We start from the raw sequence: 26,593 nt of genomic DNA on the forward strand, positions 1-26,593 counted from the left end.
TGTCTGTTCTCACCCCTGGAGCATTTCCTGCACACTCGGCTTTTCCGAAATGGTTAGAATCCAAAGAGGCAAAGGAATCTGTGCTCAGAGATGTTGACTCACAGTTGTTTTCCACCAGGGGAACTTTCACAAAAGCTGTGGGGGCTAGAAGAGGTCTGAAGACATCCACTTCCCAGCAGGTAAGTCAAGGCAGCACAGTGATGGAGGTCCGTAGCCTCTGGTCCACGATCTGCTGCTTTGGCTGAACTGGCCACAGAGATGTGCCACTGAAGAGTAAGTTAGCAACAGGAAGTGAGCCCTACCATGAGGAGAATCTGGTCATTGAATCCACCAAGGATAATGACACTGACCTTCCCATTTGGAAATCAACCAGGCATTTGGCTGGTAAGTGGCACTGTGATCACTCCACAAATCCTGGACAGCAAAGCAGCAGTACTATCCAAGGATGGGGACAGGATAGTAAAGGAGTATCAGAAGGACAGCCACATCTGGAGCAGTGGCTGTGTCACTCTGTGAGCCCCAACTCTGCCAGGCCTCAGGGAAGGGCAGAATTTCCCCACCCAGCTTCCCCAAGAAGCATCAAAGGCTGGGACCAGAAGTGCTTTCCCAGAGGGATTCCTCTTTTGGGCAAATAGGGAACTCTTGAGTTTCAAGCTCAATCTGGGACACCTTTTGGATTTCATAAGTCACCTGCTCCTCCTATCTTGTCTTCTCTAAGCTCAGGTGGTCCAAGACTTTGTCGAAGCTGATGCCTGGTACTAAAGATGACGGTGGCATGGTAGAGTGGTGGCCATTCCAGGTGCTCCAAGTAAAAGCTGAAAGTACAAACTTGGGGAGAGAAGAGGAACCAGGGAGGACAGATGGTCTGGGGAGCACGAGCCCAACACCAGCACAAGGGTTTCAGTGGCCCCTGAGTCTTACGAGTCACCCTGCTGGAACTATACTCTGCATTTTCTCAGCCTAGGGAAGACAGTGTGATGTTCTTGAACAGACCCGGCTTCAAAGCCCAGCTCCTTCACATCCTAGGACATCTTTGTCCCTGAGCAAGACAATTTACTGTGTCTCAGTTTGCTCATCTGTAAAATGGGGAAGATGCCTCTAAGTGCTGTGATGGTTACAAAGATATGATGCATGCCTGGCACAAGTGACTGCTCAATTAGCTGTTAGTTTCATTTTTCCTCCCTCCTCCTTTCCAACCATCTTCTAGATGGCTTGCATCCCTTTATTTGCTACTGAATTAGAATTAGTAGCAGATGACTTTTATCTGTCCCTTGGTGACTCCCATCCTCTGTACTTATAAATTTGTACACCATCCGGTAGATGTTTGTGAAAAAATTTCATGGCTTCTTGCTTCTTAAACAAGAATAACAAAAGGCCCCAGCTCCTCTGCTTGGGACCTCAAGGCTTCCACCAGTAGACCTCAACCTCCCAGCCATTCCCCTACTGCAATGCTTGCCCTTCTGGTAGCCATCATGGTGTGGGACGTGGAGAAGGGCTTAACCTAGCCCTGAGCATGTTTGGGATAGTAAGAAAGGCTTTCTAGAGGCAGATGCATCCAAAGTTAACCTTAAAACACAACGATAATTTTGCCAATAAACCAAGATGGAGAAGGCATTCTGGGCCAGGAGAATATGATGCGCAAAAGGCCTGAGGCCTGAGGCCTCCCCAGGGCAGCCAGGCTTCCGTCCAGGTTGACTGCTGTCACCTCTCCAGATTGTCCTCACTTCTCTTCCTGTCTTTACTAGGCTGACAGAGGACCTATTCTGTACTCTCTGCTGGACTCTGTCAAGGACCTTACTTCTTGTAAGTCCCTGAGACCATTTCAGGAAATCGGTGAGGTCAGGACTACTTAAAATATTGCCCTTTTCATCCTTGTTCTCTTACCAGAATACAGTGGAGTTTTCCAGATTGAATACAGAAACAGATATAGATTCGATCAAGCCAACTATTAAAGAGATTTACCAAAACGTAAAACAATGCCACCCTATACATTATTTGTTTGTTGTGGAAAAGTCATTCTCATAAAAATGTGCTATTATATGTTACTGCAAGCATTTATTATTATCACTTTAAATAAACTATAAATAATGATTTCAACATTCTTTTCCAATGCTAATTACTAGTGTGACAAATTTTGATAGACATAATGCACATAAGCAAAAACTCTTTGGGGTCTTTAATAATTTGGAGGAGTCAAACAGGGTCCTGAAACCAGACAGTTTGAGAACTGCTGCAGTACGGCATACTGTGAAGGGGGCAAGGGGCACAAATGGCCCTGGGAAGCCTTCTCAGATGGCAGTTTCTGCCCGTTACCAAGAAAAGAGCCCACAGGCAGCGTGTCCCTGGCTGAACCCTTCTGCCTTGCCTCCCTCTCTCTGTCCCTCCTTTTCCTTCTGCTTCCTGCGAAAACCCTAGTGGCAGAACAGGCCTCTCACTCAGTAACCTCTTTCCCAAGCTTAGGGAGGTATGTGGTCAGGAGGCTTTGCTGTTAGGAAGGCAGGGCCCACACAAATAACTCAATGGCTCTAATCAGCATTTCCCTGATGACTAAAAATGTGGAACATTTTCTGATGTGCTTCTGATGCTGCCATTTCTGTTCGGTGTGATGTGTTCTGTTCTGATGTGCTTCTGATGGTGCCATTTCTGTTGTTTCCTTTGGAGAAATGCCTATTCAAACTCTTTGCCCATTTTTGAATTAGGGCCTTTTGTCTTTTTATCGCTGAGTTTAAGAGTTCTTTATATATTCTGCATACAAATCCCTTGTGAGATCTATGACTGCAAATATTTTCTTCCATTCTGGGCTCATCTTCACTTTCCATATGGTGTTCTCTGCAGCACAAAAACTGTTAATTATGATGATGTCCAATTTGTGTATTGTTTTCCCCTTTTTTTGTGTATGCCTAACTACTGCCTGCCTAATCTGAGGTCAGGAACATTTATGCCTATGTTTTCTTTGAAGGGCTTAAAGCTTTAGCTCTTGCATTTAGGCTAACAATGCATTTAATAATTTTTGTATACAGAGTGAGGAAAGGTCCAACTTCATGCTTTTGCATGTGGGTAGCCATTGTCCCAGCACTGTTTGAGGAAGGGATGGCGAGTGTCTCTGAAACTCAGTTGCCTCATCTTGAAAATGGGTTTAAAAGCCCATATTGCAGGGTGCTCTGAGTATTCAATGAGACAGAGAAGAAAGTGCCCTGTGAGGATCCTTGGTACACAGCAGAAATGCCTGTCACTGAAGGATGATCAGACAGTGGATGTGAAATACTCAGAAGCACTGGTCATCATCACTACCATTTGACCGGAACTTTTACATCCTAAAGGTTGCCTGCATCCAATACCCAACACATAACCCTTTTCCCAGAATCCCCTGTTTGAGGGGCCCTGAAAATCCTTTTCTTTTCTCCTTCCCCCTTTTTTTTTAAAAGATATTATTTATTTATTTGAGAGACAGCAAAAGTGAGGGAAGTCACAGAGGGAGAGGGAGAAGCAGACTCGCTGTTGAATGGACAGCCCGATGTGGGGCTCGATCCTAGGACCTGAGCAAAGACAGATGCTTAACTAACTGAGCCATCCAGGCACCCCCTTCCCTTCCTTTTCTTCTCTCTTACTTTCTACCTTAATTTTGCATTAAATGCTCTTGGTCTTAATTAATTAATCAAGTTAAGATTGTTAACCCACTCAAATCTCTTTTGGCAAATTGGTAGGAAGGCCAGAATGAACAAATGAGTCAATCAATTAAAAGGCTCCTAATTTAAAGTCAGAAAAGTGAAGGCCCTGGAGCTACAGGGATCACACAGGCCATCCCACATGCAGGTGTCAGAGGTGGGACATGGGGACACTGACTCCATGGGCTCTAAACTCCCGCCCTGTACTCCCCCTCCCACCCTGGAGAGATCCTGTTAAATCAGTCTCCCTCCTCCTCAGTGTTTGCAACACCTCCCGATTTAGTTTTCTCTCTGCATCTCATTAGTGTCCCATTTGCCTCATCTTCCTGATCTCTGAGGCAGGCGTTAAGCAGGAGGAGACTGAATTGGCAGCAAGGGCTCCCTGCCTCCTGATTGTGGGTGAGGTGACATGCGGGGGAGGAGAGCATGGCCCCCCGGCTGCAATTCTACATGGTGCTCTGGTCCATTTGGCTCAAGCCAGCAAACAGTATTGGGACTCGAGCTGTGCCCCAGGCTTGGAGGGCAGGGGTGGAGCAAGGAGCAGCACTTGCCCTTGATATCCCCAGACTTGCAGGGATGGCTGGATAATGCCTGGGCTGTGCTCTGCTACTGGGACTGGGCCCTCCTGGGTGGGTGGAGTGAGCAAGAAAGAGTGAGAGGTTAGCTGGGGGAGAAGGGCAGTGGGGCCATTCCAGCTTGGGTTCGGAATAGCACATATAAAGGCAGGAGGGCATCAACTATCACGTTTAAGCAAATATTGCTGTGGAATCTGTCGTGAAAGTGTTTGTTCACTCATTCACGCATTGAGTGTGCACTCACCGAGTGCCCATTCCAGGAGGAAGAACACCCCAGGGAACAGTACAAAGTAAACCCCTGCCCTTGCGGAGTTTAAGTTCCAGTGGGGAAGAGAGACCACAGACGAGCTCACAGAGTAACAGAGGATGCGGCAGGTGGGGAAAAGTGTCATGTAGGCAAGAGCCAATGGAGCAGGGCACAGGAAGGCCTGGACCGGGAGGGTGGCTCCTTGCATGGGGTGTGGGGGTGGGGGCAGGCCTCCTGCTGCTCCCCGAGCTGCAAACACACCTGCCTCGGACACCTTTCAGCCTCTGTGTGCTCTGCTCCCTCAGATGCGATGTGGAGGTCTGTTCGCTGCTGTTCCTGTCTGAAGAGCTTCCCCCAAGACTGGAAAAAAGGCATCTGCGCCTTATGCCTTGAGGTGGGAGTGTGTTTATGAGTCAAGGAAGGTGAAGACACCAATGGCATGAGTGAGGGGTGCGCAGGAGAGATGGGGTCGGATGGGAGACGGGTTGGCTCTTAAAGGTCCTAGTGAGTTGCTGCAAGGCCTTTGGCTTTTCCTCTGGCAAAGATGGGGGCACACGGCAGGTTTTGAGTGGAGAAGCGATCTGATCTGACCGCTGCCAGAGTCCTGGAGAGAAGGGGGAAGGAGAGCCCCAGAAGGAGCCCCTGCAATCATCCAGGTACCAGACCATGGCTTGGACCAGTGTGGGGACAGAGGAGGTGGTCACAGAGCTGAGGAGGGGAGCGAAGTGATGGAGTCAGTGTACACCTAACACAGTGTGCAACAGGAGGGATGAGGAAAGATGAGGCCGGAGAGAGAGAGAACATTCTAGACAGAAGAATCTGCCTGGGCCAAGGCGCAGATTTGACCCCGTCCTGCCAAACTCAGATCCCACTACCTACATTTCTGCAATAGCCTCCCTCCCTCCTTGAGTTCAACAAGCCTTGCCGTGGGCCCAGCTCTGTGGGTGACACCAACATGGGTGTTGGCGATGGCCACCCACAAGGCTTCCCCTGTGGTCACTAAAAGCTGTGTTCACACGTGACACCAGCAGGATGCTTGGGGGAGCCAGGGGGGAAAAAGCTGGGGCAGAGAGTTTGGAGGAGGAAATAGATGCCTATTTCCTGGGTTTTAATGGAGTGGGGGAGTCAAGGTTCAGTGTCTTCTTCTGCCATACACGCATTACCAGCAAGCACAGTTAGGGTTGATGAGTTCACTTTTAGCTTAGCTATTTTACCTCACCGAGTGAACCTCAGTTTTTTGATCTTACAAATGGAATTATCAGGACTACCTCATGGGCGCCCTGAGTTCAATGAGATGCAGCAGTCAAGTACTTGGCACAAAGCCTCAATAGACATGACACCATGTTACCCATCCTTCTACATGAAAAGCTAACCATCTTGACAGCTCTCCTCAGACAGCCGTGTTGGGATTGGCTGAGTGCTCCTCCTGGTTTGTACCTAACACATTCTTGGGCTCAGAGCAGAAGCTACCTCTGCATCCGTCCCCTGCAACATCCCCAGAGCCCAGCTTGGTGCTAAGCTTATAGTTAGTATTCAGTATGTCTTTGTCGAATTGCCAAATAAATGACTGAATCAGAGGTTACGTAAGATCTAGGCTTTAGCACTTTTTAGCTGGAAGACCTCAGACAACACAGTTAATTTCTCTGCACCTCGATTTTCTTGCCTCTTAGACAAAAATAATATCTCCTGTGACAGAGACAGCTACTCTCATCAAATAACCTGATTTTCCCCACACCTCCCAGAGCTCTAGAAGTCAGGCAGGACCACGTGACTAGTCTGGGCCCACGGGCTGTGGGTGACTTCTTGACCAAAGCGTTTAAGGAGCAGTGCTCTGTCTCGACGGCAGAGATCAAGGTGTCCAAATGTTCCAGGAGGTATCCCTGTAATCCAGCAGAGCTTTCCTCCGCCTGGCCTGAGTCACTCGGTACAGCGCAGTCCTCCACCTCCCTCGGTTGGACATGGAGCATGAACAAGAAATACACTTTTGCTGTGTTGAGCCAGAGATTCTGGAATGAATTTATTACTGGAGCATAACTGAGCCTAGTGAAACTCAGACGTCTACCTTGCAAGATTGCTTGGAGGATAAGAAAAGGTGCTTGGTTCACAGTAGGTCTTCACTAAAGGGCTCGCTCCCTAGGTCCGGGTTCCAAGTCCTCTGCCTCTTCAGCCTTCTTTACCATGACCTAGCCTCCATGATCTAGCCTGAAACATCCTTCCATTTTCCTGATGCAACCCAGGTGTTTTGTACTGTTTTTTTTTTTGTTTTTTTGTTTTTTTTGGTCATTGTTCTTCTGTATAGCAAGAGGAAGAAAAGCCTTGAGAAGGCCGTTTTGGCTAGCTGGACCTGGCCTCCAGCCCCCTATCCAGGCAGCTACCCACTCAGCTCCTCCTGCCACACTCCCAACTATGCTTCTGATCCCACTCCAGCTCAGCTCAACAGGTAACCATCCAACTATAAACCCTGCCCCTAGTCTCCCAGATTCTAGAATAATCCTGATGGCTGCTGCTGCCCCTGCCCACCTAGTGGCCGAAGCCTTCCACCAAAACATATGCATGGTTTCAGATTCCAAGATGGCATTTCTCATTAAGACCACAGGTTTGCAGTTGATGATACAGAACATCAGAGCAGACAAGGGGACTGACCTGGCTCCATGTCAGCATGTTGTGAAGAGTCAGCAGTGTCCCTGGGCCCTGTAGCCCTCTCTCCAGGGCCATCGGATCCTGGAGGACAGGTCAGGATCCTTTCTGTTGAAGCAGAGAACACAGACCCTACTGAGTGAGGTGGCAAGATGCTTTGGCCTCTTTCCCACAGATTTCTCCCCAGCAGCCATTGCGAACACATGCCAGTGGGGGGGAGGAGCTTGTTCCTGATCCCACAGCAAGGAAGAGAAGCGCTGGGGGGAGTAGGGAGGAATCCCACCGAAGTGTACTTCCTTTATGCGACTTTCCTGGGCAGCTCTGGCATACCTTCCTCTGTTGCCCCACCTCATCTTGGGCTGTGGGAATAATGGTCTTGTCTAACCAAACCCCTCAAGGGCAGAGACTGCAGATCAGTCCTCTTTATGACCGTAGTGCCCTGCAAGGACTTGGAGCAGAGGTGAACTGAGTGTTTTGTGAAGGACGGGCAAGGTGCTGTGGTAGAAGTGGGGCGTGGGGGATGGCCATGAGGACCCTCCGTCAACAGTTCTATCACTGATTCACCAGGCAAATAAATGCATCACTGAATCGCCTCGAACCTTAGTGTCCTGCCCGATAAAATGGCGACTTTCCCTGGGATTTACCAGACGTTGGGAGTCACCTGGGCCGAGTTCCTCACACACAAGAACTCTGGCTCTGGCACACCTGCGTGTCACATTGCAACCTCTAGCAAATCTCACCCTCTCTTTGAGCCTATGTTTCCTCATGTGAAACAGGAAGACTCTGAGCCTGGTGACCGGTGACATCCCCTCTGCCCCTAGAACTCTGTGACGGTGATTTTGACTCATCACCATCTCGGTGCCTAAGGAGGTACCTGCACATGATAAAGGTTGATGAAATGAGTAAAAGAAATGTTACCCTACTCAAAAGAAAAGTAAGGGGAAGCTCAAGGTGGGGAGCCTGGGTGGCTCAGTCTGTTAAGCATCTGACTTCGGCTCAGGGTCCTGGGATGGAGCCCCATGTCGGGCTCCCTGCTCATCAGGGGGTCTGCTTCTCCCTCTGCCTCTCTCCCTGCTCATGCTCACTCTCTCTGTCTCTCAAATAAATAAAATCTTTAAAAAAAATAAAAAGCTAGGTGTGAAAATTAAAAAAAAAAAAGGTTTTAAGTCATCTGCCTCAGGTCATTGCAAGAGGGGAAATGAAATTTGAACAGAGGCCCCCAAGATCTGTTTATTTTCTCCTGCACCAACTGTCACACCCACTGAAAGCACCACAAAATGCCTTTTTATAAAAAAAAGACCCATTAGGCTGAAGAAGAAGTCATGAAGGATGCATTTAGACATCTGAGGTAAAAATTATTTTTTAGATGGGGCGCCTGGGTGGCTCAGCGGGTTAAGCCACTGCCTTCGGCTCAGGTCACGATCTCAGGGTCCTGGGATCGAGTCCAGCATCGGGCTCTCTGCTCAGCAGGGGGCCTGCTTCCCTTCCTCTCTCTCTGTGATCTCTTCCCTTCCTCTCTCCTACTGTGATCTCTCTCTGTCAAATAAATAAATAAAATCTTAAAAAAAAAATAAAATAAAAAATTAAAAAAAAATAAATAAAAAAAAAAGAAAGAAAGAAAAGAAATTCCCTGACTACCTATTTGCCAAATAAAGGTAGGGCCCGAGCTACGGAGACGGGATTGTCCATATAAAGTGAAGAATTAGTGGTCATGTCTATTAACACCACAATTTCCTGAAGGGTGACATTTTGTTAGCTTCATCTGAATTTCATGTTTCTTTATTGTCACTTGTTATTCTGATCAAAGAGGAACTGTATCAGGCAAGAACACTACCAGGCCCAAGAGCAGACTGTCCCTTCCCCGCCCTCAGAGGTCAGGCTCCCCAACACCCCAGACCAGACCTGCCCAGCAGAAATAGAACTGACACAGTCTACAGGTACGCCAAGAAAAGTCTTTACAAATCACACTACACTGACTGTAATAAGACATAGGCAGCATCCCACAGAGCATGGGACAATCATTCTCGGCATCTTGAATGAGCAGTCACGGCTATCATGTCCCTAATTTCTTTTCACCACGCCTTGCTCATTGTAAACTTCCCCACCAAAGTTTCAGGGAGCTGCGGCAGATTGTTTTGCTCTAACAAGGGGCCCGTAAGAGGCACTTTCTCCTGTGTGGGGGCTTCTCCCGAGGGCCCAGCGTCTTGTGGATTTTAGGACTCAGAGCTCTTGGCTTTGCTGGCAGGGTCCTGCCGGGGTCCTGGCCATAGGCAGTAGACTCAGACAAAATACTCAGGGTCTTCCTCAAACCCCTCTCTTTTGTCCTAAAATTCCACTCTGCCCCCATAGCTTCGGGCCATGGCTTGTGTTTCAGCCTGGGCCTTAGGATCCCTCCCCCTCTTGGGGAAGTGGCTGAACTAGTTTTTCTTCCCTTCCACCTTCCTCTTTGCCAGGGTTTTAGGGAAAACCTCAACTCCTTTTCACCTCTTTATTTCATCTTCAATTCATATCTCTGAATTCTCTCTTTTTTGAAGTACCTCCAACAAGGACCACAGTGAGTGAAAGGAAAGGGTTCATGCGTGGACGGTCTCGGAGGTGCTTATGGAGGGGGAACCCAGCTCAGAAGGAATTGGAGCCTTCATTCATTCCCTCCCTTGCTCTCAGTCACTCATTCATGTAGCGAGGGCAAGGTGTCATGCAGGACCCACTGATGACTCAGAAGCAGATCCTGCCTTTAGGAAGCTCACAGCCCGGCAAGGAAGGAGAAGGCCTGGCCGTTTTGCAAGAGAGATACAGATGAAAGCCAACGCGGGGACAGAGGAACGAAGAGACCAGCGTAGCTGACAGATCAGGGAGTGATCTGGACAACAGAGTGTTTCAGCACAGCCTGCACCAAGACAGGCGGGGTGGCCTGGGCTCAGGGCAGGTACTCTGCACCAGGGAGCAAAGAACTAGAGGGGAATGCATGCAGGGCATAGCCCAGCTTCCCAGAACATGGGCTGTGTGGAGGGGGCAGAGGGCGACACACCTGACAGGTGATGTAGGCTCCAACAAACAGGGCCCTGAAAGCCATGCCAGAGAAGATGGCGTGATTCAATGAGTAATTAGGAGCCACTAAGGGCTGTTGAACAGAGGTGTGACATGACTGGAGATCTGCTGTAAGATGATGAATTAGGCTAGGCTGGTTGGTATTTGATCTCATGGAACCTTCTAAACAACGGTGCTGGGCAAGCATTATCCTTCCAGACTTGCAGACAAGAAAAGGAGAGTTTGGGGAATTTAAGCCACTTGCCTCTAATCCCCCAGCTAGGAAGCGGTGGAGACGAAATCTAAACCCTGTTCTTTCTCTTTCCAGGTGAGCCATAAAGCATGCTGTGACGCAGCACAGAACACCCGAACCCTGATACTCTCATGACACCTCCTGCTTCTAGAGCACCTTCCTGCCTACCTAGGTGGGCAGAATGGGATTGTTTCCTGGACTGCCTCTAAGAGGCCGGGGTGGAATGCAGCACAGAGCACCTCTGCTTCTGTTCATTTTCCCCAATGTGGCCACAAATCAAGGAGGTAAGACGATGCCTTGAGTGGAGTCCCAATCACCAGACAGCAGTCTCTTGCAGAGAATTTCAAAGGTAGCAGCAGGAGACCACCCTCCTCCCTCGGAGCATAGTCTGCTTTTGTCTTTCCATTTTTTGCTCAGCCTACCATGGTAACAGGAGCAGCGGACCCAGGAGCCCAGGTGGAGTGTCTCATGGATGCCCAGGAAACTGCTCGGGCGGGCCATGTACAACACCCACGAGGGACCAAGAGTTTCTATGCTTTGGGCTGACTCCATTGCTCGGGAGGTTACTCAGGGGACTCAATCCACCTGAACTGGGTTGTCATATCTACAGCCTGGAGAGGACCATGGGTCACTCCTATCAAGATACCTGGATTTGGGGCGCCTGGGTGGCTCAGTCAGTTAAGTGTCTGCCTTTGCCCAGGTCATGATCCCAGGGTCCTGGGATGGAGCTTGCATCAGGCTCCCTGCTTGGTGGAGAGTCTGTGTCTCTCTCTGATCCTCTCCCTGCTTGTGCTCCTTTTCTCTCTCAAATAAATAAATAAAATCTTAAAAAAAAAAAAAAAAAAAAAAAAGCCTGCTATCAAACCTTGGGTTTTTGTTGTTGTTGTTGCTTTTTGTATGGGGAACAAAAGAAGATTTCCTCATTTTGACTACAGGTCCTGGTGGGCTGTGTGCACCTGAGAATCGGGAGTGCGTCCTTTCTTAGAGGAAGCCCCATGCGACAGGAAGAGCAGGGGCTTTAGCAGCAAACAGAGGGGCTCTGGATCACATGGCACCCAGCCTGGGGCAAACTGCTGAGCTCCTTATATTTCCTCATTATTAAATGGGGATGATTATCAGGGATTAGGCTAAATGGCAGACCCCGGCACAGACATAAGAACATAAAATAATTTCTTCTTCTCTTTTCATGTTCAACATTTTGAGCATTGCTCTCCCCATGAGGTTGGCTCTCCTCACAAAGTGCCAGTTGAAGAGATGGATTTTTGGAGGAAAAAAGAGCTGAAACTACAGCAAGTTGTATGTATCTCTGACCTAGTCCTTCTCTTACCAACGTCTTCTTCTTCTTCTTCTTTTTTAAGATTTTATTTATTTGAGAGTGAGAGAGAGAGAGAGAGAGCATGAGGAGAAGGTCAGAGGGAGAAGCAGATTCCTCACGGAGCTGGGAGCCCAATGCGGGACTCGATCCTGGGATTCCAGAATCACAATCTGAGCCAAAGGCAATTGCCCTACCGAGCTACCCAAGTGCGCTTACCAACATATTCTAATTATTGGTCTACACGTCTTTCCCTTCCACCGGCCTGGGACCTCCTTGAGTCATAGACCATTGTATCTTCAATTTCTCGCACACAGTTTTCCCTTTCTCCCTTAGTTACCCTGTTCTAAGATCCAAACAAACCACAGAGGCTTCAGCTCCTGTGTTATTTTCCCAGCCTGGTTTGAAGAGTGACTTTTGAGCAACACCTTCAAGAGCACATTGGATCCTCTGAAAACTGTCTCATTATCATGCCATCATTTGCACAGACTATTTCACCTTGTTACCCTGCTAAGAACTTTGGTTTCCAATCTGAGCCAATTATATGCGCCAACATTTTCAATAACATCTTAATAATACCAAGCCTCCCAGATCTCTGGACAGAGCCAGGCCAGGTTGAGAGATCTGGGGTCTATCTAACAGGATACTGGAGGGTTCCCGACAGAGGGAAAAGAAGTGAGGAATCAAACTGGATTCAAATGCTGACTTGTGCAGTTGGGACAGCCCTGCGGACTGCGTGGGGCCAGGGTAAACGCTCGGTAACAGTTAATTTCCTTCTTTCCGCCAATTCCAGAGAAAAGCAAAGCCAGGAAACTTGTTGCAAGTAAAGAGAGAGAGAGATGAGGACATTCACCACATTCTGGAGTCCATTTACAATATGTTTTTTTTTTTTTTTTTTAAGATTTTTCTCCCTAAGGACTAGAAGAAGCAGGTTATTTCATTTTAATTATGGCAGCTGCAGCTGCTGCTTGCGGACTTAAAGACCATTTTCAGATTAAAAAGAAACACACACACACAGACGCACACAGACACAGACCCCAAACAGGATCAACTACGTACACAGAACAGCACCTTCTTCAGAGAGGGCGTCAGGAGGGTGGAAAGATCAGGACCGTCGGGCTCAAGCCGCTCAGAGCCAGGTGGAGCTCCCTGGGTGGGCAGGCTCCCTCCTCTTCCCTCCCACCCTACATCTCTCCACCTGCCATGTGCAGGACCAGCCCACGAGCCACGCAGAGCAACGCAATGCTTCGTGTCGAGCAGCTGCGTGTTTTTAAAGCACACAGGGGGAAATAAAGGCAGCAGATGGTTTTATGTAATCATCTCATGAATTTTTAACTGGTCAGCCTCATTCACGAAGGCCTGAAAGACTTCTGTTCCAGTTCCTCTGTGGGGCCAGTGAGCCAGCCGGTGAGAATGTGCTGGTGTCACAGGGAAGCTGGAGGAGCTCATTGGCCACTTTGTGGCCTCGAGGTTTGATCCAGATTTCCACCCAGGCTTCTCTCTTGGGGTGCTCCCTCTGTGTCCTCACAGGGGTTCCTCGATGTTAGCTTTGGCAAGCGATGGCTCACGGATCCTTCGCAGGTGAGCTGCCCAAATCGGCAGCACACAGAGATCTTTGAAAGGATTGAAGATCGATGGGAAGTTTGTCAGAGAGAAGGTGGAGTGGAGAGCGGTGTGTTTCGGTGCACAACTGCCTGGAGTAAGAAGGAAGAGTCTGGGCTCCCACCAGGGAAAGATCGGGTGCTTACGGCAGGCACAGGAACCCTGCCTATAAGACAGAGCCCACGAGTGGCATAAAGCGAGAGCACACGGGAAATAAACCATTCTCAAACAGCCACAAGTGCTAAAAAGCAACCTGATGGAATCTGTGGGATCAGTGGGGTGTTTTCTCAATTTTCTCAAACTTGCTTTTATTTAACCAATCCGTACCCTTCAAGCCCCTCATTGAAAATTTGGGAATTTCAGGGCACATGGGTGGTCCCGTGGGTGAAGCGTCTGCCTTCGGCTCAGGTCATGATCTTAGGATCCTGGGATTGAGCCCGCATTGGGCTCCCTGCTCACAGGAAGTCTGATTCTGCCTCTGCCCCTCTCCCCCAACTTGTGTGCATGCACTCTTTCTCTCTCTCTCTCTCAAATAAATAAAATCGTTTTAAAAATTCTGGGATTTGAACATGCACGATAAACACAGACACTTGCTCTCGAACTTCAGAGTGCTCCCAGCTCTGCCAGCTTTGTTGCCAGCCTGCAAAGCCTCTCCTCCTTCTACATCTGCCGGCTCCCCCGCTTCCTTCAGGACCCAGGGCCCATGCCAGCATCTTCCCGAAGCCATCCTTGCTGTATTGATCATAACTAACTGTACTCCCACATCAAAGAGGCACCGGGTCTAGGTGATTGTACCAGTAACTCCAGGGGGTGACCCGAGCTCTGTGCAGGGTATGTGCCCCCACTTCCTTCCCTCAAATGACCATGCTGTTGGTGCCATTTCTAAAATGCAAGTCTGACCCTGCTGCTCCCAGCTTCAAAGCCTTGTTGGTGGCCCCCGGTCTTTGGGAGAAAATCCAAACCCTGCCTTAGAGCAGGCAGTCTTCTTCACCATCCAGCCTGCCCACTCTCACCTCAGACTCTCTCTGCTCCAGCCAGACCAAGGTGCTTTTTAACACCTCACCATCTTCCCTGTTGCCCTTCCTTTGGGCTGAGAGGCCCCTGAAGTGCTCACCCACTCGTCTACTGTGTGCATAGCATCTTATGCTGGGGGAGCATCTTCCGGCTTCCCCCTTGCTTTCCCACTGCCCCCACGTGGGTTGTGGGGGGTCATCGGTGCTGTATGGCAACCACTGCAGGCACAGGTGGGATCACACAACCCGAGAGGGCCATGTCACCAACTGCGGCCAGCGGGTGGTGAGCAGAAGTGCACTCCTTCTAGGCAGAAGATTTTATTGCCCGTTAAGGACCCTCCAGAGCTTACTTTCACTCTGGCACCATGACTGACACAAGGGATGGTTTGTCGGCTTACACCCCTGGAGGACTACAAGAAAGCCCTCCACCATCCCACCACTTCGAGTGTCCCGGGTGGATATGGAGTATGAGTGAGAATGGGTCCTTTCTTATATACCACTATGACTTGGGGGTGACCTACCCAGCATTACTTAGCTGATGTGCAGATACATGGATCCTATGAGAATTGTCATATTCTTGAAGGACCCTGATTCCTGGTCATCATTGATTGGTTTAGGACTGGGCACCTTAATGAAGCTGGATCAGTCATACTTCTGGGGGCCCCAGCTGTCCTTGGGGAGAGCAATACTGATCAAAGATGGACCAGTTAGAATTCTTCCCTGGGTATTGTAAAAGAATCTAGCCTCTAGTAGTAAAGACTGTAAGATGGAAAAACTTGAGAGCTGTTGGTGGCCAAGGAGGTGTTTTGGGTTGTGTTGTGTCCTCCAAACAAGGATATGTTGGAGTCTTAACCCCTAATACTTCAGAATGGGACCTTATTTGGACACAGGGTCTTTAGAGAAGTAATAGAGTTGCACTGAGGTCATTGGGGGTGGGCCTGAGCCCAATACTACTAGTGTCCTTATCTGAAGGGGGGAAATTTGGGCAGGCAGACACAGAGAGAAAACCACATGGCAAAGAATTACCAGAAGCTAGACAATGGCCTGGGACAGACCCCTACCTTCAGAGGGAAACTCGCAGGGAGCGTGGCCCTGCCTGCACCTTGATCTGGACTTTGAGCTGCCAGAACTTGGAGACAATCCATTTCTACTGTGTAAGCCTTTCAGTCTGGGCTTTGTTATAGCTGCCCTAGCTGATCAATATGGGGGGAAATCTGGTCTTCAGTAAGAGAGAAGGAAGCTCACAAGAGAAGCAGACCAGAGCAGTCAAAAAGAGAACAAATTTAAGCAGAACAGAATGAAAACCCGGATCCTAGTTCTACCACATCTCTTTAGCATTTTCTCTGGTTGATAAGTTCAAGTCATTGGATTCCATGAGGCAGTAGTCAAAAGCCCCCGGTTTCGAATTAATTAATTCTGAGGTTTCTGTTGCTTTGAACCAACAGTACTAACACTGTTTTTACTATTTAATAATTATTACTATTAGGGGAAAGAAAAGGAAAGTAACATGAGTGGCTCCACCGGATGCTAAATTCACCAGATACGGGACTGATGGACAAGGGAGGCTGCTGCTTCCCAAATGCTGTCCAAACACGTCCCGGGAGGAGACAGGGTTCCTCCTGTCTGGGGTGCAGCAACCTTCGTACATTCACACAGTTTAAGCCTCTTGGCTTCTCTTTAATCCAGTAACCGCTCGAGTAAAATCTGAACAGGATTTTCTTCTGCACAGTTATGCCTTTCTTCCCAATCCAAACACAACTGCATGCCTGGCAAAACAAGTCCAGCCCAAATCCCTGATCTCGGTTCACTTTATTTTCTTGGCTGCACAAACTTAGGGGCCTTTGTTTCTTCGGCTCTACCCTCAGACTCTTCCTGTCCACATTCCCCTCTGTCTGAACCCCCACACCAGCAACAAGGGCTCCAAACTCACAGACAAAGAGAGTGGCAATCGGAGGGATGGCAGGCTGAGAACAACTAACCATCTCGGACAATAGCTGGAGGTTCCTGGAAGCAACTCACCAGCCTTCTAGAATAACTACTGAACACAGGCCCTCAGGGACGGCTATGGTGGAAGAGGACGGTGTGGGTCATGGGTTTGGTCTTGTAGAGTAGAAGATAACTATTCAAGGTGTAGGTGAAACTCTGGGGCTGCCGCTGTTCCAAGAATGAACAGAAAGAACCATTCTACCTTGAAGATCCTACAAAACAAGAGTCACTGCTCTCTTCCAAAGGGCTCGGGACAGCAATTATCCGCATGAGCAAGATTTGGTAACTACAGATATTGTAGTTGCTGCCCCTCCCCAAAGTAAAGGAGGACTCTGATTTTCCTTTCTTTGTTCAATCCAGGAGATTGAGATCATACAAGAATATGCCGTCTAATCAGGCTGCCAGCTGTCTCCATCAGAGAAATGAGAAAAGAACAGCAGTTTTCTGGAATGGGTGGGGGCCAACTCAGTCTTGAACAGAGGGTGGTGGGGTGAGAGGGCCAAATGGCTGGTAGGCCAGCCATCTGCCTGTTTGCTCCCAGGCCTGTTCCCCACACTTCCCGCCCTGCTCTACCTCACTGGGAACCGCAATGCCAGGCTCCCTGGCTTACCAGCTTCTGGGCAGGTGGGTTTGGTAAATGGGAGCCTGGGGCAGAAGACTGGAGGTGAGGAGGGGAGAGGAGCTAGAACCAATCTCTCGCTCGCTCACTCTCATTCATCTTACCATCCCCTAGCAGTAACCACAGAGACTCTGTGCTTCAGGTCCTGACAGGCACCCTATAGAATGGTTCCAGCTCCTGGGGTCTAGAAACATCACCTTCTCTCATTGTCCCTCTGGTCTAGGGGTGAGAGTGGATTCCCGTCGATGTTGATTGCTGGGTCGTCTCAACGTGTCCTGTTGAGCTTCTTGGCTATTTCAGCAACTATGTGACCAATTCCTGTATTAAATACCCCCGGTTGAAAAACCTAGAGTAGTTTCTGTTTTTCCTGCTGAAACTCTGACTGCTAGAGGTGCTGAGAGAGAATCAGCACCTGCAGCCCCTGCTAGAATGGATGCAAAGAAACACCATGCTCGATCGGGCCGGGCTAAAAAGCCAGTGCGGAACTGACCAGTGCAATCAGACCCCAGAGGGGAGAAGTGAGAAGTGGGGCCCATGTGACGTTGGGTAAGCAGCACGCAGGAACACACGCCAGGTAAATGCTCCCTGCTCCCCTCCCCCAAACCAGCCAGGGTCTAGCCAGCTTCAATGCGACTTCTTGAGTCAGTTGGCAAACTAAGGTGGGGAAGGCCAATCGTTAACGCGATAGATGCCAAAGAGCTCAGTTGTGAAACTTCAGAATCCTTTGGCAGGTTAGGATGTCCTAAGTCTCTGTACAGAAGCCAGGGGTTTAATGAAACTGAGGCAGGCCAAGAAAGACATCTGTCAGCAAATTTAGTGAGACCTTTAAGCCTTAATGTGATATGGCTTGTTTGGATGTTGTCTATGGGGATACCCACAACCCTAACGGGCTAGCATCCAACCTACCAAACTCAGAAGCGTGGGGAAGCCATCCTTTATTGAGAGAGGTCAGAGATGGGAATAAAACAGAAGACCTTAGTGACTGCTGAGAAACAGAGATCCTCGGTTACTAAGGAATCATTTGGTTGTAAAAATGTATCCATAAACAGGAAGGCACCGGCTGGGACAGAGAAAGACACAGGGGAAAAAAGAACCCGCCAGAAATTGAGGGACAATATCATGAGGCTCTCCATGGACCCAGCCCCTCACATGGTGGACAAGCTTCTGAGCAGAGGTCAGTTCCCACAGTCAGAGCAGGGGACTCTGGGATCTGTGATGCATTTACTTTCTGCTTCCGCTCAGGCCCTTGCCACAGGTGGCCTTTTATTGACTGACCCAAGTGTCCTTGACCAATGGCCCCCAAAGGGCCTGCAAGGACCACCAGGTGTGGAACAGCAGGGCTGTTAATGAGCTGCCACATGCTTCCCTTCCCTGGAAACCTCCTTCGGTCTCAGGAAGGAAGCCAGTCCTGAAGCGTTAGCACGAACACATCTCAGCCTCAGCTTCCCCACCTGCCTTCTCCTACCTCATGTGCCCCCTCCCGCCCCCAGCCACACGTGCTTATTTCTGCCTCGGTGAAGCTGAAGACATCATGGGGGACAAACTGAGTTGGAAAAGAATCTTCTCCAGAGACGGGAAAACCAATGAAATGTGGGGGTTATGAAGGTTTTCCTACTTCGGCTTTTTTCAGTTTTGTTAGAACATGCCTTAAAGTTTTTTTAATAAAATATTTTTAGAACTGTTTAGATTTATAGAAAAGTTGCGAAGAAGTGTTCCCACATAACCTGCATCCATTTTCCCTTGTTATTACCATCTTATTATCTTGTATTAGTATGGTTCTTTCATGACAGTCAACGACCACTATTATATTCTATTAACTGAAGTTTACACTTTATTCAGATTTCCTTAGTTTCCACCTACTGTTTTCTATTTCAGGACCCCACGCAAGCCAGCACATTACATTCGGTTATCACACATCCCTAGGCTCTTCTTGGTGGTGGTAGATTCTAGGATTTTCCTTGGTTTTTGATGACCTTGACAATTTTGGGGAGGGGGCGCTAATATTTTGTAGGATGCCCCATATTGGAATTCTTCTGATGTTTTTCTTGTGATAAGACTGGCCAATCAGAGTAAGTGACTCTTCTGCTTTTCACCCTTTCTTGGTTACAAACGCCATACCCTAGTTCCTGTCCCAAATTGCAATTCCTCTGCTATTCCTGCAATGAACCCATTTCACTGGTAAGATGACTGCTGTTTGACTCTGAAGGGAGACAGTGTGGAAACTGGCACTTACAGCATGGCTTCTAGGCCATTTCAGCAGATGCTGACCAATGTTAGCTGCGGCTCCTTCTCTCAGGACATGGCCCACACTCTCTGGAGCAGCATCTCTATGTGGTTGGAAGGGACAGACAGTGTCTTGTGCAAGGTCAGAAGTTCAGAGTCTAAAAGAGTTCCTGAGCAGGAGTGAGGCCTGTCTCTTTTTGGAGCTGAATTTCTGACCTCAAACACTGCTCCTGCTCCCTTACTGGAAGGTCAAGGTCATCACCAGGACCTAACTTGGCAAGGCAGAGATAACAGCAGTTCTGACATCTAAGGGCAGAGCTACCTCTCCCAGTAACCAGTGTAGGGACAGGGACAACCTCTCTGAGCCTGGGTTCTCTCAGCAGCTTGTGGAAATCATCTTACCACCTCCTCGAGGCTTGTTGTGAGGACCAGCTAAAAAAAACGGATGGAAAAGCACTTCATAATCTCTATAAAGGCCCATCTGGAGCACTTTTGCAGTCATCACCAACAACAAACCCAGGTCTCCTATTTTCTGAGCTTCATGACACAGTAGGAACCATCCGGTCACCATAACATGGACAGGCTTCAGGTGGGGGGATGGGTGCTCCCAGGGACAACTTTAAAAAACGAGTCCCTGGGCCTTCTGAGTAAGATCAAAGTCAAATGTTTTCAGTAAAGCAAACACAGAAACCAATCATATGTTTATAGTACAAAAGACTTGTCCTTTGGCTGCCTAGCAAGGGCCCTCGGGCTTAGAACTGTACTTGTACCTGCTTTTACCTCGACTCTGCCTTTGATGCATGTTTTAACCCACTGAACTCAGTGGGGTGGGGAAGGGGTATTGTTGCCTGGGGAAACCTACTTCCAAACCGTGGCTGGGGTTTTAGCATGCTGATTATGAATGGAACATGAATGGAAATTAACATGAATGGAAATTAATTTTACTTAACAATTCTGCATACCCAAAAGGAAATAAAGTAAAAAGGAAAACAAGCTGGAAAAAATATTTGTAGCATGGAAGATAGAAGAGGGTTAATAGCCATTCAAAAACGATCTGCTGCAAGTCGATGTGGGAAAAAATTCAGGACACCAATAAATAAATTGGCAACAGACATGGGTGTGTTCTACAAGAAGCATACTAAGTGAATACACACATGGGGAAAACGTTCAGATTCTCTAGTAATCAAAGAAATACAAATTAGAGCAAAAACAAAATACCATTCTACCGAAATTAGGAACCTCCCTCCCACCCGCCCCTCCAACAATGCTTTGGAACTAGTCATTTAAAGGTACTTATTACTAGCAACAATGTCACGCAGACTAGCTGAACAACAGGGATGAGACCCCCAGCTGTAGGAATCCATACCCAGGACATCCACTTTCTAGCTGAGACTTTGAGCAAGTTATTCAACATCCCTGAGCTTTCAATGTTCTCATCAGTAAAACAGGGATAAAAATACTCTTCCCAGGGCAGTTGCAAAGCTTCTTGGCATACGCTAACACTTCTGATTCACCCAGGTCTGAAGCTTCAGCGAGGCCCAGGCCTTAGCTCTGGAATGTGGAAATGAAACTCAGAGAGGTACCTGAAGCTATGTGGAAATGAAACTCAGAGAGGTACCTGAAGCTACAAAGCCAAGCACTCCAACCCAGTTCTTCCAGGCTCTAGATCATGCTTTCCTCAGAGGCAGGGATGTGGAAGGGAGCCTGAAGAGAGGGCAGTAGGGGGACCCCTTCAGGTGGTGCTGAGGCTGGCAGCAAGTGAGAAGAGAGGACCAGGTGGGGCCAGCAGGGCGTGCTGGGGGGGTGCTCCTTGGGCACAGAAGTCTGTGTGGTGTAGCCCACACCTGAGCCTTTCCTCTTACCTGCTCTTAAACTGAACATGGCGTGTGCATGCGGGCCCCACCTGCATTCGGCCATGACAGAGAGTGGAGTTTCCATTTGTTTGATAGATGATTAGAAAAGCAGGAGGTAGCAGCTGGCCTGTTTATTATCCGCTCCTACCGAGCACTCCAGAGTGACAGGCAGATGCGGCGCGAGTCGCTGCCTGCATGCCGAAACAATTCACTTTTCACACACTCAGCAGTCGCTGGCCCAGCGACTTACACCGATGTTCAAGACACATTGTGTCCAGAAGAGAGAGAGAATAAAAAGGAATTTCTCAGAGTGTGATTTGGAACTCACGTATAAGCGGTGTCCAGGAGAAGAACAGGGGATTTCAGGCAGAATGTCAGCCAGCCAGGAAAGGCATCTAAAGCAGGTCTGGTTGAAGGTGAGAGCGTGGACAGCAGCTTGCCAGGGGGCCCAAGGGAGATGTGGACAGCGAAGTGGTCAAGAGCTCTCTGCCCAGATTGCTTCCTGACTTGAAAAACCGTCCATGGCATCGGACTGCAGACGAACTGAAATTCCAGTTTTGGAACAAGGCACATCAAGATTCGGCTTCTGCCCTCCCAGCAACCAGCCTTCTTCCTCACCTTGCCAGGTATTTGTGGTTCCCAAAATGTGCAATGCAGTGCCAAACCTTGTTGCTCTGCCTGAACGGCCAACCCTTTCCCCACGTTTACCACTGAGGCTGCCAGGCTGAGTCCCACACCACTCCTTCGGTTTCCCTTCAGCAATACTGTAATTTACACAGCTCCCTCCACGGCAGATTGGACCATTTCTTATCTACCCTTGCATCACGAGTCTAGCCTGAGGCCTGACACACAGTACATGTGTAGACATACAGAGTGTATGAGCAAATACTCAGATACCCCAGTGAGATTTTGGGGTAGATAGGAAGGTTAGATGGCTGGACAGATGAATCAAACCAATGTTTTACGAAGTCCATCTGTTATTACACGAAAGACTGGGGTGGAACAAGAGACATCAAAACCAGCAGAGAAGCGAAGGCACTAGTCTAGATTACAACAGAGGCAGGGAGATGGGAAGGATGCGGGGGACCCACGTGGTCTTGGTAATTGGAATGATCAGAAACTGGTAAGTTCTGAGCAAAGGTTGAGAGACAGTGCAGGGAGGCTGACCCCCAGTTTCCAAATGGTGGAACTGTGATCCACTTAGGCTAGATGGGGACCCGGTATGTCACTTCATATTGGGGGGGAGGGGGGTCTAGGAGGTGGTGAGTCTGATCTTAGTAACGAAGCAGTCCTAGCAGAACTTCAGCACATACTCTTTCCCCATCTCTGGGTGGCCTTTTGTGACCCTCCAATGGGCAGGTCTTGGTTAAGATGGTTTGAAGACATGCTTAGCGAGAACAGAGGCCATTCAGACTCAGCCCAGGGACTGAGCAGGAAGAAAAGGGCTCTTGCAATACAGCTGCGCTGAAGACTATGCCGGCCCTGAACTCCCCACCCACGGGGCATCACCTGAGGGAGCACGCAGTTGCCCCTGCAATGTGATGCATCCCAAGGGAGGCTATTCAATGTAGTACAAGCAGCACAGACTCTGGAATCAGGCGGCTCTGAGTTCGAATCCTGGGCCTGCTACTTGTTAGTCGAGTACTCCCGGGCAAGTGCCTTTACTGGTCTGCATCTCAGTCTCTCTGCCTGTAAAAGGAAGGGAATAATTCCTGCTTTTGATTGTAAATGCCAATTTAAATAGGCTTGCACAAGCCTGGCACTTTCTTCCCTTTGATGTTCTTCCCCTTTGGACACTTCCTTAGTCATTTGAGCAATGGGAAGAAAACTGCTATACACAAGTGCATCAAGTATTTTATTGGGTACTTGCTTTATGCTGGGCACTGTGAAAACCTGAACAAAATCTGAGAGGCTTTGGCTCCCTCTGGGTTTAAACAAAACACCAAACACTATCTACATGCCATTCCCTGTATAGGTATGTGCACCTGTGTCAGTTCCACCTACCTGGCTGAGCCCCGCCCACCTGGCTGAGCACCTCTGGCAATTCACTACAGGGCTTTGAGCTCAGGGTCTTCATTGGTTCAAACAGGCCTGGTCACCTCTGCACAAAGGAGTCCTTGGGCCAGGGTGGGAGCACTTATGGCAAAGTGAGTGAGGAGTAGCATGTGCTCAGGAAAAGTCAGAGTGTTCACTACCTCCAACTCTGCTGAGAGAGGCTTTCCTGGGCCTTCACGAAGGCTGCTTTCAGCTTTCTCATTTGAATGCTTAGCGGGTTTCACTCTCTTAAGTGACACCTGCTGGAAATGTAATTGGGCACATAACTGCTATGAGGGGATGGAGGCAGCTTCAGCATCCAATGCTGGTGATTCCCTTAGGAAGAGAACCAGTGCGCTCTTCCCTTTTCTGCATCCTGGCCGACAGGGCAGTGGGCTGGGCTTTGCCCTTGGACCAGGACAGAAAGCAAGAGCCGCTGAAGCATTCAGATTTCCAGAACCAAGTCTCTGGCTCTGAGTGCAAGGAAGCCACAGGGCCTTATCGTGATACAAAGAGCAGAAGACAAAAAAATCCCACCAGAAGTTTCCCTGACAAACATTCTATCAGGAAACCCAAAAGCAAGGCGGCCCAGTGGCAGAGGAGAAAGTGAGAGGTGTGGGGTTAGGAACTGGGCTGGGACTTCTGCTCTCCTCCCCAGCTGTGGGGTTTGACCAGGTAGGAAAGCTAGGGCCTTAATAATAACACGATGATAAGAGTTAGCATTATTGCTGATAATCTTGTTTATGAAGGACCGAGAGGAGGACTTGGAGCAGGGAAGTTTGGAAAGGCAGAAAGAAGGGAACAGAAAACTAGATCAGAGGATGGGAGAAACAGGCCTTAGTGCCAGGCCCCATGTAGATACAAATACATAAATACAGGACGATAAATAAATATATAAATGCACAAGTATCTATCAGGCTTGTCATGTTCCAAAACTGGTAATTGGGCGGCACTTGAATGGCTCAGTTGGTTAAGCAGCGGACTCTTGATTTTGGCTCAGGTCACGATCTCAGAGTCCTGGGATGGAGCCCCCTATCAAGCTCTGTGCTCCGAGGGGAGTCCGACTGAAGATTTCCCTCCCTCTGCGCCTCCCCTGCTCCTGTGCCTGTGCTCTTCTCTTTCTGTCTCTCTGAAATAAATAAATAAAATTGATAATTGGCCTGTGGTGCTATGGAAACTGGTCTTTTTCCTTCTTACTCCCCCTCTAGTCCCCTTCCCATTCTCTTTAAGCTTTCTAAGACTTAACTGCAACCTCTGGGTAAGAATTAGGACAATCTTTTTTTTTTTTTTTTAAGCTGAACTTGTTTGCCTATTTAAACCAATTCCTTTGACCTCCTCAAGCCCAAGGTTCAGATGTTTCCCTCTCCACAATAACATAAACTCGAGAAGGAGGCTGCCGCAACCCTGTCAGCCGCGGGCTGGTGTTCTGAAAGTGTCTGCAGTTCTGTTTGGGAGAGACCGGCCTCCTGGAAGGACACTGGGCGTTCCCGGTCCTGGCTCACACAGTACTCATTTTGGGGGCATGAGTCTGAGCTCTAATGCTGCCACAATGCCTGTGTTGCCCGAGACGACTATAGGACACAGGTTATGTGAGAAATCATAACTCGGAACACGCAGGTCTCCTGATGTCTGCTGCTCGGTCCTGGGGCGCTAAAGAGCAAGAAGGGAAAAACACATCTTTGTTTGGGGAAATCTTTCAGAAGCCCTTTCAAGACACTCCTGCCCCCTAATCCAGGTCTCCTGAATACAGTCTAGACTTTCCTTAATGGATGGTGCCCTGCTCCTTTTTACTCTGCTCTCTTAAAAGAGAGCAGAGGCCCTTTGTAACTGGGACCTCTATAGTGGTATTTGTTCCTGAAGGAAGTGGCCTTGGTGTTTTGTGACTTTGGCATTTACATGCTTACTCCTTCTTGTGCTGCGGTGCCCTCCCTGACTGTCCGCACTCAGGTGTCACTCCGGGTTCCCCTTGTCATTCACCTTGCAGGACAGTAAGTCAGCCATTGGAGCACAGCTCTTCTATAGGCCCTGGCTCGCTGGACTTGAAAGACCTGGCTGCATCTCCAGCAGGGGCCACAGACTGGCCCCATCAGCACCCACACCCATGTGCCCTTCATTCCACAGGGGCTCTCCAGCTGGAAACAGACACATCCCCTCCCTCGTAACCAGATCCCGGTTCCACGCAGCCAATGCACCCACAGGAACACGGGGGCAGAGGCTGCTACAGGTGAATCAAGGCTTCCCACAAACATGGCAGCCAAGGTGTCTGCTTGTCCAGATGACTACAGTATAGGTTCTACTGTTGGGATCCTAGAGCTTTGAGACCCAGGACCCAGTAGCAGCTACAAACAACTGCATTCCAGCAGGCCTATACAGTGTTTGGGGACTTCTCTGGTTCTGGGCATCCCAGCTTGGGTCTCTGGTCTTCCTGGAAAGTTTGGAAGCCACTTCATGTCCTGTATTAATCTGTTTTCCAATTTAAACTAGCCAGAGAAGAGTCTGTTTTCTGAAACGAAGCAGGACAGAGACAATATCTGTCCGTTCCCAGATTGTAAGCTCCTTAAGACCAGGGATTTGTTCTCAAGCGTCTTTATCTCCCCTGGGCCCAAAACACACTCTATGCCCTAAAGCCCCTGCTGAACAGGTGACACGGAGGGGGTCCCACTGCTCGGAGCTATCGCTGCCAAACTGCAGGTCACTTAGCTGCACCAAGCTCTTGTACAGAGCAAGACTCAACAAACAGGTGATGATGTGGGTCAGGAGGACCTCTTATCAGAAAAGGGAAAGGACCATGGTACACACACACACATTGTAATGTGTTTTGTTGCTACAGACTTTCTTTTTTTTTTTTCCTCCTGTTTCCTGCCTGGCTGGCTCTCTGCCGGGTTCCGAAGAGCGGAGGGACTTCCAGATAATCAAAGTTCTGCAACCATACGTACTGTTAGTAACTCCTTTCAGAGCCCTTCCTGTCCAGATGTACAAAAAGAATAGCAAAGGGAAATAAATCCAACATTTCCTCGCTTTACCCACTAAACCGCTAAATCTCAGCAGTTCTGAATCATCAAGTCTTGCATTTCTCATTAACTGCCCCTCATATGCAGCATTTTCAATTAAGCTGGGAGCACTGCTATACTAATTATGTGATGCTATTAGTCCCTGCAGATTAATATGCAGCTAACAGTTCAGGAGTGCTGTCTGGATTGTGTTCCTCTGCCTACTTGAAAATAAACATTTCCTTGAAAGCTGTCCTTGACTTGGGAACTCAAAGGAGAGCACCCCCAAAACTTGGTGCTCTCCGGTGAGTAGTCTCTGCAGAGACAGGTCTGGTTGCACCAAGATCTGAACCCATTGAGCCAGGGACAAAATATCAGAGGACCCTGGGGCTGGAGGCACATTTTATACCTCTGTATCCTCAGACATTCCTGGGCTCAGAGCAGGTGCGAGGTTAACACTTCTCATCAGACCGGCCTTAAGATGTCCCACTAAACCAGATGCAAAGCAAAGCAAACCAACCACAGAACCCCTGCAGCAATGTGCTTTTTGACAAAAA

The 26,593-nt window shown here is 48.8% G+C and overlaps 1 long non-coding RNA gene across 1 annotated transcript in view; it reads right to left on the bottom strand.

Moving 5' to 3' along the window:
- Positions 1-7,136: 7,136 nt before the first annotated feature.
- The window catches only part of LOC132012000 (uncharacterized), a 227,603-nt gene continuing 208,146 nt past the window's right edge, over positions 7,137-26,593 (bottom strand). Inside the window, exon 3 of the long non-coding RNA XR_009402497.1 lies at positions 7,137-7,232. This is a non-coding gene — a long non-coding RNA (uncharacterized LOC132012000). The remainder of the gene's footprint in view (positions 7,233-26,593) is intronic.

This window comes from Mustela nigripes, chromosome 1 (assembly GCF_022355385.1).
Source record: "Mustela nigripes isolate SB6536 chromosome 1, MUSNIG.SB6536, whole genome shotgun sequence".
NCBI classification, from domain to species: domain Eukaryota; kingdom Metazoa; phylum Chordata; class Mammalia; order Carnivora; family Mustelidae; genus Mustela; species Mustela nigripes.